The 13,731-nt window shown below is 36.8% G+C and overlaps 2 pseudogenes; both read left to right on the top strand.

Annotated features, from left to right (window-relative positions):
• The first annotated feature begins 971 nt into the window (after positions 1-971).
• On the top strand, positions 972-1,904 carry LOC148699125 (uncharacterized; annotated as a pseudogene).
• Positions 1,905-4,171: 2,267 nt separating this feature from the next.
• LOC148699124 (secreted RxLR effector protein 161 pseudogene) lies at positions 4,172-4,801 on the top strand (annotated as a pseudogene).
• The last annotated feature ends 8,930 nt before the right edge of the window (positions 4,802-13,731 follow it).

Genomic DNA, 13,731 nt, shown 5'->3' with positions numbered 1-13,731 from the left:
CATTGAAGGATGTCTTCACAAGATTAGTACAATGGTGTTTTAATATTACATAAATGTATTAAGTCTAATAGTTGGTATGAGAGCCAACGTTTGTGCAATTAAAATCCATAAAGAATAAACCTACATCATGCATGCAAGTTCAAAGGCATATGAATGAACTGATAATTTGCTCAAGATTTGATCCTGGTTTTCCGCAGCTATATTTAATAATTGCATATGATGTCTGATTACATATTCATGCATCTTTGTAAAAATCACGACTGGGTTTAAGAACTGAGTTATATATGCTTAACTTCATATACTGCAAACAAGTACCATGATGACTTCTTGTACTAGACACGCATTCACATAAACCCTAGAACTATCAATTTTAGCATAACTGGTATAAGGATTAATTTTGGCCTATATAAAACTTAAAGAATTGTTTGCTTCAGAATCTTGATTGTTGATCATGTTAATGATCGAAAGTTTTAAGGTTCATAACATGCTGAAAGTTATAACATGATCAATATTTTTTGAGATGTAATTGGATGAATGGAATACAACAAATTCATTTCAATCATTCAAGACTTGCTAAAATTTCAAGGTCTGATTGATCAGCTTGTGTCAGTAGCCATAACAATAAGGTTATATTCCTAAATAAAGGTGTGACTAATCTATATTGGTTTGATTACTAATAGCTCAGTGGAAGAATGTAAGATGCATGAGCTGTGAAGGTTAATTACCCAACAAAGGTGGATGGCTTTCATGTTATACCATTACTTATGAAACTTATATACTTTGCATTGATATTGATTAAACTTGAATGCCAAACAAAGGTTGAGTTGTTTCAGTTATACCGAATATAGAGTCTTGAATGCTTATTTTTGTTTGAAAATCTTTCAGTAATTAGCTCCCTGAATTCAATTGAAATACTCAATGAAACCAACTATAAGAAGTGGAGGCAAGATATTTGAATAGCTCTAGGGCTCATGGATTTCAATTTAGCTCTAAGAAAGAGTGAACCAGCTAAGCCTGCTAATGATGCAACTGTAGACAAGAAGAATGAATATGAAAAATGGGTTAAGGCTAACAGAATGGTGCTGCTGGTAATCAAAAGATCGATGTCTGACCTAGTTTGAGGAGTAATCAATGAGTCAGATAATGTTAAGGCATATCTTGACTCCATAGAAGCCAAGTTCAAGGAATCCAAGAACGCTAAAACTGGAACCCTTATGAACACCCTTATAACCACTAAGTAACTTGATGGTGATATGAGAGAGCACATTCTCTCAATGGTTGATGTAGCTGCAAAGTATAATGCATTTAACATTAAGATTGATGATCCCTTTCTAGTTCATCTCGCCCTAAATTCCTTACCCCCTGAGTACTCTCAATTGAAGAGTACTTACGTAGCTTAGAAAGAAAAATGGGACTTGAACAAGCTAATTGCCATCTGTGTGCATGAAGAGCAGAACATTCGCCAATATAAGAACAAGAAACAAGTCAATGCAGTGCAACATGTTGATCTTGCACATCCTTCAAGTGAGAGAAATAACCCTCCACAAAGAAACAACAATAGAGGTGCTGGAATGGTTAATAGGGGTCATAACCATTTAAGAGTTAATAGGGTTGTTGGTATAAAGTGTTTCTTTTATAAAAAGGTTGGACATCAGAATAAGGAATGCATTAGGTATAAACGTTGGAAGGAAAATAAAGAAAGCAAGAAAAACAAAGGTATGGTACAGAAAATTTCAATTTGTTTTGAATCAAATTTAGTTGAGGTATCTTATGATACCTGGTGGCTTGATACTAGTGCGACAATTCATGTAACAAATTCATTGCAGGGGTACATTAGTAAGAGGGTGTCAAACAAGGATGAGGTGTCAGTGTTCGTGGGCAATGGAGCTAAAGTTGCAGTATAGTTCATTAGAGTAGTTAAACTTGAATTATTTTATGGTTTTTTGCTGGATTTGGTTGATGTTGCTTGTGTACCTTCCATGAGAAGGAATTTAGTTTCAGTTAGTAGGCTTGTTAAATCAAAGTTTAAATTTGATATTAATGAGATTGGTTTTTCAATATTTCGAAGTTTTAAGCTAATTGGTGACAGAGTGTTGATTGGTGATATGTTCAAGTTTAACTACAATATACCAATAAGTGTAGTTAACACAATAGGGCACAAACGAACATTGACAAACGACACCTCATCCAAGTTGTGGCACAAGAGATTAGGGCATATTTCTAGAGAGAGAATGCAAAGATTGGCTAGAGAACAAATCCTGCCATCACTAAATTATAGTGATTTCGAAATTTGTACCAACTACATTAAGGGAAAATTGATAAACAAGAAAATGAAATGTTCAACTAGAAGTAAAAAGCTGTTGGAACTAATCTACACAAACATTTGCGGTCCTTTCCCAACACAAACACATGATGGCTAAAAGTATTTCATCACATTTACATATGATTTTTCTAGGTTTGGGTATGTATACTTGTTAACTGAGAAATCTAGTGCCTTTGTTGCTTTCAAAATTTATAAAACAAAAGTAGAGAATGAATTAGACTGCAAAATCAAGGTAGAAGGTCTGATAGAGGTGGAGAGTACTAAGGAAGATTTAGTGAGTCTGGGAGGCAGCCTGGTGTCTTTGCAGTGTTTCTGCAAGAGCATGGAATCGTTGCTCAATACGCCAATCCTGGGACCCCTGAACAAAATAGAGTTAGTGAAAAAAGAAATAAGACATTGATTGAAATGGTAAGAAGCATGATGAGTAATTCGAAGCTACCTACTTTTCTTTAGGGAGAAGCAATCAAAAATTCAAATTACTTGCTGAATAAGGTCTCTAGCAAGTCTGTTCCTAAGACACCATTCGAATTGTGGACTAACAGAAAACCAGTGCTAAATCACTTGAGAATTTGGGGATGCATAGCAGAAGCAAGTGCATACAATCCAATTGAGAAGAAGCTAGACCCTAGAACAATTACATGCTTCTTTGTAGGGTATCCAGAAAGAAATAAAGGTTACAGTTTTATTGCCCCAATCATACCTTAAGGTTCATTGAAACTGGAAGAGCCAAGTTCATTGAAGAAGTTAAAGATGATCAATGGGAAGAGAATCTTGACTGAAATGAAGATACCACAGCACTGCAAGATGAAAACCTAGGTGATGTTGTGAAAGATGAAGTTGTTGTGCCAATGAACATATTGAAGAACCAATATAGGTTGCTTAAGAAGAAGAAATGGTTGTAGAATAACCTGTACAGTTGAACAATGCACTAGATATCCAAGAAATGCACATTGAACATGTGCAAATGGAAACCAGAAGATCCACTTATGCAAGAAAGCTTGCAATCTCATATGACTTCCTTGTGTATCTACAAGAAGCTGAGTTTAATAGTAAAGAAGAAGATCCATTAAACTTAAGACAGCAATTGAGAGTCCAAATAATGCACATTGACAAGAAGTTATGCAATCAGAATTGGATTCAACAGATAAAAATAAAGTCTGGCAGTTAGTTGAGCTTCCACAATGATGTAAACCAATAGGTTGCAAGTGGGTTTACAAGACCAAGAGAGACTCAAAGGGTGATATTGAAAGATACAAAGCTAGACTTGTAACAAAGGGTTATACTCAACAAAAATGAGTTGATTATAACGAACATTCTCTCCAGTCCCTACAAAAGTCTTTTTAAAGTGATCATGGCACTAGTAGCTCACTTCGATTTATTTCTGCATCAAATGGTTTGTGAAGACTACATTCTTGAATGGAAATCTTGAAGAAGAGATCTAGATGAAGCAACCAGAGGGTTTCATTCAAGAGGGAGAGTGTGTTTGGTCTGTAAAATTAACAAGTCCATTTATGGATTGAAACAGGCCTCGAGATAGTGGTATTTGAAGTTTGATGAGGTTGCTTCATCACATGGCTTCGAAGAGAGCCCTAGTGATTAATGTGTTTACATGAAAAGGAATGGAAACTATTTTATCTTTCTCATTCTTTACGTAGATGACATATTATTAGCATGCAATAATGCATCATTGTTGAATGACACCAAGAGATTTCTGTCAAAACACTTTAAGATGAAAGATATGGGAGAAACAACTTTTGTTCTTGGGATTTAGATCACATGGGATCGAAGTAAAGGGCTACTTGGTTTATCACAGATAGCATTTATTGAAAAAGTATTAAAAGGTTCAATATGGAAGACTTAAATGGTTGTGATGTTCTAATGAAAAAGGAAGAGAAGCTTAGTAAAGATCAGTGCCCCAAAACTGAGTTTAAGAGAAAAGAAATGGCTAGCAAGCTTTATGCTTCTCTAGTTGAGAGTCTCATGTATGCATATGTATGTACCATATCTGATATTGCATATGCCATTAACATACTGGGAAGGTTTCAGTCTAATCATGGTAATGTACATTGGATAACTGCTACGAAAGTTTTAAGATGCCTGCAAAGAACTAAAGAGTACCAACTAGTATACAAAAGGGATTCAAGACTTGAATTAGGAGGTTATAGTGACTCAGATTTTGCAGGCTCTCTTGATTCACTTAAGTCAACTTCAGGTTATATATCCATGTTGGCAAATGGGGCAGTGTCATGGAAGAGTGTGAAACAAGATATTGTTGCCACTTCTACCTTGCAAGCTGAGTTTGTAGCTTGTTATGAAGCTACATCACAAGCTATATGGTTGAGAAATTTTATCAGCAGTCTCGAGATTATGGATTCCATAGCAAAGCCTATTCAAATTTGGTGTGATAATAAAGTTGTTGTCTTTTATTCTAAAAATAATAAAAGGTCTCTTAGAACTAAGCACTTGAACACTAAATAGGCATTGACAAGGAAGAAGGTGTAGTCTGGAAAAGTCAAGGTTGATTACATTGACACTTATGTGATGCTTGCTGATCCACTTACTAAGGTATTGCCTAATGCAGTTTTTCATAAGCATGCAATTAATATGGGAGTGACTGCAACCCTAGATTTGTTAAACTAGTGGGAGTAATAATAATAATAATAATATGTGTTTTAGTTATCAATAGTAGTTGATATTGAGATTGATTTTATATTTCATTAGTTACTGCAGTTGTTTGAATTGAAGGTTGAATAAAAAGATGTTGTTTCAATGATCAATTACATTGTTTTTTATATCGTTTTAATTTTATTTTCACATTGAAAGGAAAAGGTTGTAAAAATGTTATAAGCAACCGTTTTTTTATTTTTTTATTTTTTTTATACATTAATGTATCAGCAAAGGGTTATTAGCTGCAATTGGATATGTCATAAGGTTGCTTGACATATGAACTCAGTTTTCACAAAAGTATATATAAGTTGTTCTGCTTGAAAGCTTCATAGGAAGCATTAGACAGTCAGGTATAAAACTGATTAAATGGACCTGGAAGTGATGGAGTCAATGCTTTTGACTCGTGGTTTGTTATGCACTTCTATATCAAGTCTGTGATTAATTGCTCCATGTAAGTAAAGTGTAAGTAAAGAGCTTACTCAGTAATTATAAAAGGTCATGGACACTTTTCTTGTTCATAGTCTTTGATAGTTCTGAGTAAGTAGCCCTTGCTTGATAGAAGCATACAAGAAGCTTTATAGCTTAACTAAATCCATTGCCCAATAAAGAATCATGCTTACAGATTCATTAAAATTCTTTCTTGAATTAACTATTTGATGAGAGAATATTGGATGTTAAACTCTAATCCAACGGCTAATGGATCAATATAGTTAATAAGGATTGATGTGGAATGTAAATACGATTAGGGTTTAGTTATAAGCTATAGCTTGGACTCCAAGTAAGATATATAATCCGGTTATAATTGGAAAATAAGGGCTCTTGATGCTATCCTATTAGGACTAAGATTTGGTAGATTGTATCCTTGTACAATAAGAAATTCTAGTGCCTGATTATGGGAATGTGCACTAGGGTTATAATAGTATAAATACCAAGGGAAGGTCCCTGAATACACCATTGAAACACATACTTAGAGAACTCCTTATAGATTCACGTAATACAGTCGTGGTGAGTGTGCAGAAGATCCATCTCTAGTTCTAGGTGCTTTGGTGAGCTAGCTGCAGCTTCAGTCTTAGCTGTGCATTGAAAGATGTCTTCACAAGGTTAGTACAATGGTGTTTTAATATTACATGAATATATTAAGTCTTGTTGTAGGCATAATTTACTGAATGATTATGGAGGCTAGAGAGAGAAGGAAGGTGTGGCAATAGTAGAGAGAAAGAGAGAGTTGTGTAATTGTGGGTGTGTTTTATTCCACCCTATTGTGCCTTTATTTATAGTAGTAAGGAAAGTTAATTCCTTACCCTTTAGGATTACAACTCTTAATAGGTAATCAATTCCTAATAGGAATATACGAGATATCCCTATATCTACTAGGATTTACACAATCACATTCCTAATCTAATAGGACTGCAACACTCGCCCTTGAGTGTGTAAAAACTCAAGTAAATGACGCATCAAGTCTTCAATGATGAAGTAAGTACATTTGATGAAGTCATCGACACAATGAGCGAATACGAGTCTCAAAGCAACGGAAGAATGCATAAAAAGTAAAACTCACAAAACCTCGCTATGGTAAAACCCAAGGTGGGAGAAAAACCCATAGACCGAAGAGAAAAGTGAGAAGTTGCATTAAGTCAAAACTATACGTCTTTTGAATGCAAATAGAAGAGCTCACAAAGGTATGATCAGCCCAGGATGGGTGCCTCGTTAAAACCTAGTTAGGTAGCAAAAACGCAGTGGGAAAAATGCTCCTAATCGTAAGGAAAAAAAGTACATTAAGATCAAGTGAATATACTTATGGATACTTCCCCTGAGTTTGACATAACTTCCAAATGAGAACTACAAACATTGCATACGATAGTTAGGCACACCAATTCCTCGAACAAGCTTCTAGAAGGTTGACTTCGGCAATGACGTCGTGTAGAGGTCGGCAAGGTTGTCTAGGATCGGTTTGCATGACTTCAATCTCCTGATGCTTTGTTGATGTAAATGTGGACGTAATATGTCTTGGTGTTGACTTCGTTGATGTATCATAGCTTGGTCGGGTGGATATATGCAGCATAATCTTCATGGATCGTCGTCGAGACTCAACGATAGATGAAAATAGAAAGTACTTCGAATATGCTCAACAAGAACTCCTAACCATGTCTCACTTGTGGCATAGTGAAGTGAGCTGAGTCTTGGAACGATTTGAAGATTTCACAACTAAGGTCATATCGTGGACCTCCAAGATATTACGATATCCCTAATGGTAAAGACATAACGATTTGGGGATTTTGCCTTGTGTCGGTTTGATAAGTAACATACGTCAGCATAACAACAAGGCAAGCATCATTTCAAGGATCAGGGGGTTGGATCCACTCAAGATGCGTTGGGATTTTCCCTCGTACTACCTTCAGGGTATGTCTTTAATACCAATTCAATGGATGCGTATAGGCGCGGTGCTGCATCTTTACCAAGATCAACAACGAATGAGATGTCCTATCTAAATACAATGAAGCACAAATTTGAACTTTAGATATGAAATTTCTGATTCCATAACCTCTTCAAGGGTCTTATTTGCATATAACGTATGGACGATCAAAGGTATACTCAAAAGTAACACATTCGAGGTATAGTTCGACTGGTAGACCAAAATACCATCGAAACAACACTTGAACTTCAGGTCAAGGCATAAACAAGTTTTCCCAAGATCTTTCATCTCAAATTCCATCTTCAGGTGCGAGGCAATATTCTTAAGCTCTTCCGGAGTCTTAGTAAGATTTGTGTCAACAACATAAACTATAACTCTAGCAATTCAGAATAACACTTCATAGTTTAACACCCAAAGGCATAATTCATATCCCTAACTAATCAAATAATCACGTAGATGGGTATACCACATCCGTCGGATTTTTCAATCCATAAGTGAACGCCTCAAAACGAGTTAAGAGGGTGTTCTATGGTTTTGGAACTATTTGAAGCAGTCCATGTAATTCTTCGAGAACTTACATGTAAATCTTCGTATCTATATCCCCATGGAGAAAACACTAACCATATTTGATAATGCTGCTGTTAATCACAGGACGTTTGAGAGAAACCTTATGTCGTAAACCGTGCATCATATTGCACTATTTCATTCATCTCATAACGCTTCCTTTCCCACTTGTAACACAACAAGGTTACCTTGGGCAGTGTAGGAATGACAGGTCCAAAACACACTTTGCTAAGGAATTTGACCTGGATTGTAATTTCGGTTGTCCAATCAGGTATATGTTGTCACTTATTCAACGGAACACAGTTCAATATCGTCGCTTTTCATTTATGTCAGTAGCTACCATATAAGTGAAAACATCATTGATGATAATCTCATTTCAATTCCATTTAGCTCATCCAAACTAGCATACTGGACCAAGAACTTTAAGTCTCAGGAGAAATTCAGATTAATCTCATGAGATGGAAATGATTTGAGACAGAGATCGAGTTTAGATTCATTGTTATGTCATGTCTTCCTCTTCCAAGGAAGTGAATCCTACGAACCAAGTGATATGTTGTGCCTTAGGCTAAGACAGATTGATTGGCTATCCGCCGGTCTACTGGACCATCCAACGAGGAGCATCCAAATTGTCCAACAAGGGCGGCACACCCTCTAGGGATGTTGACTTGACGTTTGTTAAGTACGTCTATCCTTGTAGGCATGTTTGCAACTGGTATATGATCTCATCATTTTAGCTAGATCAGAGGAATGCATCTGGAGCAACATTCTAAAAGCTAGAATTCATCGCACTTACTTATCACACTCGTGCGGTACAGGGATCAAGATGAGACATAGTGGGCAACGTCCACACAAATTCACGCCATTCTCCAGGAACGTTGACGATCTTATCTCCCCCTAATGGCAAGAAGACTATCTGATTAAAGTGGCAACCTGCAAATGAGTGGTAAAAAGATCGCGTGCAAGGGCTTTAAGAGAGTGAGTGTGAAGGAAAATCATAATCGACAAAGATTCAAATCCTTTTGTGAGGACCCATATTTGTATGTTGCAGTGGCGTAACTTGGCACATGGAATGCACACCCAAATGTGTAACAATAGGAAAATCGTCAGGTTCGTACCCAGTAACCAACTGTAACATCATATAGGTTGGATGGCAATGAACCTCAAGGCGGACCAACTTAACTGTGTCAAGGATTACATAGCCCTAGGCAGAAACCGAAAACTTGGTATGTTTACCAAAATTCAGGCGATCATTTAAATTGTGCTTGATGATCACTAGGCGAGGCTATTTGGGATGAATATGGGAATTCGATGTTCAATTATAAACCCAAAATACATGCAATACTTTATCGAAAACCGTCGATATAAACTCTTTGGCATTATCCAATATTCCGAACTTTATGGGATAAGTAGAGTGGTGAACCCTTAATCGGCCAAGAGGTTTAGCAGTAATGCGTGTGGACAAACATGTGACCAATTTGTCGATTCATTAACCAAAACCATAAGTATTTATATAGTCTGCATTTTGGTTAGACTAGTCCACATATATTCCCTTGAATCCACTATGAAAAAAGAGTTGTTTCGTATCTTTGCTACTGATGATTTAGAAATCAAATTTTCCCAAAAGGAGCAGGTTTTGGCAAAGTGTACTTGTAGGTACAAGATCTTTACTTCGGGTAAGGAGATGCATCGTAGCATCATTGTTTGACCTAAGTGTCCCAAAAGGTCATGCCAAAACAAGTAAACTACTCGAATCACCCAGCTCCAGGCCAGCCACATGTGGTGTGTTTCCAATTAGGAGACAACCCATTAGCCCCAAATCAAAGTTTCATGCTCATTTTTGGAGGTGGTGCAAACATATTTCTCTCTATTTTCTTCAGTGGTTTCATTTATAATCATTGTCATCTCGAATATCCTTAAAAACTCAACGACAGAGAGAATTTTAAGGTCCCTTAAATGGTGATTCAATACCATTCATACAACGAGGAGCGTGCCAATGCTCTTAACCAGGTTGGATAAACCTGAAGTCGTTGTCAGAGATGTGATTTAGGTGTAAAGTTAGTATGCCTAGTACGCATTCATTCATCTAGACAACTAACTTTCCCACATTCCTACTTAATCATGTGTTTAATTGAATCGGTCACATGTATTAAGAAACATGATTCCATTAACTCATATTTGAGGACAATATCAATAAGATTATCCATAAGTAAAACATACACCAAACTTGAATCCAGGAACATGGAAAAATGTTCACAAAGTAAATGATTTACTAAGGGGATTCGGCCAACAAGGCCATCCATGTCAAAATTATGCTCTACCAATGATGTTTGGTGGAGCAAAATTAGTCTCATATATTGACTACTAGAATGGTACTCCTCAACAACATTGGTAGGGGCACGAACATATGCATAACCAATGACCAATTCCATCGAGACAGAAGTAGATTCTGCAGGGTTAAGGTTTGGGAATATTATCCCTTATTCTTGAAGTTTTAGGTCTTAAGTACCAAAGATCATGCTTCGGGCATGATGCCACACCTTGGCATGCCTTGATTCTTCCATATGTTGTAAAAAACAAACTTGAAATTGGATTGTGAAAAAGACATACCCCGAATTGGATTTGGTAGGCTCCAGCCGAACTGGGTATAAAGCCATACCTTTCTCTCACGTTTATGGTAGGAATCAAATTCGAGAATTTGGTAAACTTCCATTTTCTACACTACTGCTTTAGGAGCTAGTTAGAAACATGGAAGGACAAGAAAAGTATTATCTAGTCAAAATTCGATCGGATTTATAAACTTCAGAATTGTACACATTCATGGATGTAATCATTATGTGCTTTAAGCAATATCTTTTATGATTAGACGGTCTATAGGAATGAGCCAAAGAGCCATAGAATCCTCATTCGGGAGGTAATTCCATTTGTAATGCTTTGAGCATAAGTCTTCGAATGAAGATCATGGCAGAGGCTTATTTAGCTCTTCCATGCCATTGTTTGTGTCAATGGTTTCTCAGCTTCTTGATAGTCAAGTGGAGATTCACGTCTTGTACCCCACATAAAGTGATTTTCATAAGAAATGTCCAAATCAGGAAATCGAACTTGTGACGATACGACAATCCACTGAATTGAGGGAATAAGATTGTGATTGGTGCTGTGGGAAGGAATCATCCATAAGCATCAAAGTTAGAACATTTGAGTTCTAAGACATGGTTTGTATGAAAAAATATCGGGTTTTCATGGGTGTATTGTTTTATGAAATCTTCGGATTTCAAAAGGCACCAAATTTGAAACTACAAGTTCAATTTAGTTTATGAACATTTAGTTCATAAAAGAGAGGTTCCTGTAAGAACACAGAATGCAATATACAACTAAGTGTAGTGGATTTGAGTTTCTTCGGGAACTCAAGTGTGAAAGCTTCGTTACTACGAAAGTATGTCAACAGTTCAAATTATAAAAATAAATTATTGAATCGTTAATGTCCAAAAGTGATCTTCAAGTCAAGAATTTTGGATTTATTATCGGATTAATGGACTACAAGTCACTTTTAATTAATTCAATAGATCGGGCCATATAGGGTCGATTGTAGAAGAAAAATAATATTAACATACGTGTTAAAATTATTTAGAATGCTAAAATAATAGCATTGGGTCGAAAAATTGCCCTCCAAAAAAAAATTGGGCACCGTTTAGGTGCCTTGAGTAAAAGGCATGGCCCAAAAGGGCCTTGAGTGTGAACTTCATGTCACGAGGTAAGGGAGAAACCCCAGCCGCAGCTGGGTTTCAATTTTTGGACCAAGAGAAGGCACGAGACAAGGCCCAGCATGAGCTGGCCTTGGGTTTGGCGCGAAGAAACCCAACTGCAATGGACTGGTTGTCATGCAAGACGGGTCAGGGTGCTGTAAGGCCCAGTAAGCTATACGGCTTGCTGGTGTGGACTGAAGGCCAGGGCTGCAAGCGCTTTGTTGTTGCACAAGCCTAGTAAACATAAGGTTGCGGCATGCGGGTGAGAGGACTCAACCAAACGGGGCTAATTTCAGCATTTTAGGCTCGGGGCTTCAGGCCCTGCTGAAGTGAAGTCCAGGCCGTGGCCTAGTTACTATGTCCATAGGGATGGTGTGGTGGTGTGCCGCACCATATCCCATTCCCCTTTCTTTCAAAAATCCCTTATGGTTTAGGAAACCCTAAAATTGCTTCAAATTTAATTTTATACATTGACTCACATATTCCACATAACAATCTAATTGTGTGATGCATGAAACAAATATATATATCAGAAGGAAAATATAAATGTAGGGGGTTCATGCATCATGGGGAATGTTTTCATGTTTCATGGTCGTTTCAAATATCCTACTTTATTTTAAGCGTACCTGATTCGCAGAAAACAACAAAAACCTTTGAATTTGTAGAAGACCATTCTCAGAAAGTCGGAATTGCATGCCCCATTTTCGAAGGATGCGTCTGCTCCCAAAGGACAAAGGTTCCGTCTGCACAAAAGCTGCATCTGTTTCCAAGGCAAAAAGTATGCAACCTTTGGAAATCTGCCACCGAAACAATTTGTCTGCTTTTCCAAAAGAAAAAGATGCAACCTTTGAGTAAAGGTGCATCTGTTTCCAAAAGCTCCAAAAGTTGCATCTGCTTTTCCTAAAAATACATAACCTTTTGGGAAAAGCTACAGGTCAAAACTTTCCAAGACCATTTTCATAATAAAATAAAATTAAAAGGACATACACAATCCTTGAAAATGTACCGGTCAAACCTTTCCATGTCCATTTTTTTTTTAATTTTAATTTTCATTCACTTGAATATTTAATATTTTAAATATTAATAATACTAATATTTAAATTATTAAATTTCTAACAATCCCCACATGAATGAAAATTAATAAAATTTAATGCAAATGAAGATGCAGACACTTAGAGAGAGTTTAATTGGACAAATACCGTATGGGGAGAGGTAGCTTTTGGCTTTGAACCTTCCTTAGTGAAATATTATCAGATTTACTAGCTAATCAGTGAACGCGATGTCTTGAACTGCTCAGCTGTTAATGTAAACCAAGACAATAATATTCACACGGTATTCCTCCGAACACATATGATTCTACGATTGTGTTCATTTTGACCCTGAACAATTCCCGGTAATCCTGAGTGCTTTAGAGAATTCAGCCTTATAATTCTCATAGAAACAACCACTTTTTACACTCATGTAGGTGATATCCCATTAAGAGTATCATGCACAATACCCCACTTGTTATTTCCAAGTATAAGAATCATTAAAAGCAAAGCTTATCCTAAACACGCTGCAGATAACACTGTTTCATCATAGGACATGGGTAGGAGATTATCTCCACAGTGCTCCCACTGAATCATCCACAATTCGGTTGTCCTTTTGAACCTAGATCTTGGGATCTCCAGTCAGCTAGGTTGGGTTGCCATTATGGCGATTCTTAAGACATAGGCTTTAAACTCATTCCCCTCGATGCTTTATAAACTTGCTCTCTAGTCAAACCTTTAGTAAACGGATCCGCTATATTTTCTTTTGACCTTATGTGATCAATGGTAATTATACCACTTGAGAGAAGTTGCCTAACGGTATTATGTCTATGACGTATGTGCGGGGACTTACCGTTATACATATGATTTTGTGCCCTTCCAATCACTGATTGACTATCACAATGTATACATATAGCGAGCATCGGCTTCAGCCAATTGGGAATATCCTCTAAGCTATTATGAAGCCATTCAACTTCTTCCCCTGCTTTGTCTAAA

This window comes from Pyrus communis, chromosome 1 (genome assembly GCF_041283825.1).
Source record: "Pyrus communis isolate YQ-2024b chromosome 1, ASM4128382v1, whole genome shotgun sequence".
Taxonomy (NCBI): Eukaryota; Viridiplantae; Streptophyta; class Magnoliopsida; order Rosales; family Rosaceae; genus Pyrus; species Pyrus communis.
This window is presented reverse-complemented; position numbering and strand designations above follow the sequence as displayed.